The following is an 854-nucleotide window of genomic DNA, read 5'->3' on the forward strand; positions in this document are numbered from 1 at the left end:
CTCATGGTGATGATCATGGGTATGCTCGTGGGTAAATGAACTGAGTATAAGTACGCTAACCTAAATTATTACCCTGGGAAACCAAAAAGAACATTGGTGCAATTGTGTGATAGTGATACGTGGCATGGCTCTCTAAAACTTCGCACCGCACAATGCACATGAGCAAACTTAAAGTGAGCTGATGGGCTAGCTGTTGTGGTTTGTAGGTTGGCTCGCTATTAGTGCGAATAGATAGAAAATTTGGATTACTGGTGAAGACAATCAATTCTCTGATATACCAATGTTACATTTGATAAAATTTCAATCTACCAAAAATATTCGCTTGCTATTCAAAATTCATTGGGTGCAACAGAGTTCATGCTCCACTAGAGTGGAGTAGATCCATGAGCCTGTGGCATACGCATGCTGGCCGGGGGAATGTCACACAACTAAACACGCGCTTTGGTGCGTCAACAATTTTTTTGCTCACCCATTTAAGGATTGCTTTGCACGAAATACAGATCCATTTCATTCTCCTGGTTGTAACAATTAGATTAGTGTAAATCTGTCATAATAAAAGCATTGAAATTAAGCTTCTAGACTAGAATACTTGATGCTCTAGCTTGAATGTCGGTAATAGTTCTACTGAAGAAGCCAGGCTACCTTATATATGTTGACAGAACAAGCTCAAAAAGAAAAAATCGCTAGCTGATCTGCTCTACAAGACATAGATACGCTCTAGAAAAAAAGTAACGCAATAAAGTGTGATAACGTGCACCGCATGCTGCCAGTGCAGATGTTATCGCCTGTATGAAGTTACGTCTGGCTATAAAATGTACGCGCTCGAGAACAAAGGGATTACTGTTTGGTGGCCA

The sequence above is a fragment of the Rhipicephalus microplus genome, chromosome 7 (genome assembly GCF_043290135.1).
Source record: "Rhipicephalus microplus isolate Deutch F79 chromosome 7, USDA_Rmic, whole genome shotgun sequence".
In the NCBI taxonomy this organism is placed as follows: domain Eukaryota; kingdom Metazoa; phylum Arthropoda; class Arachnida; order Ixodida; family Ixodidae; genus Rhipicephalus; species Rhipicephalus microplus.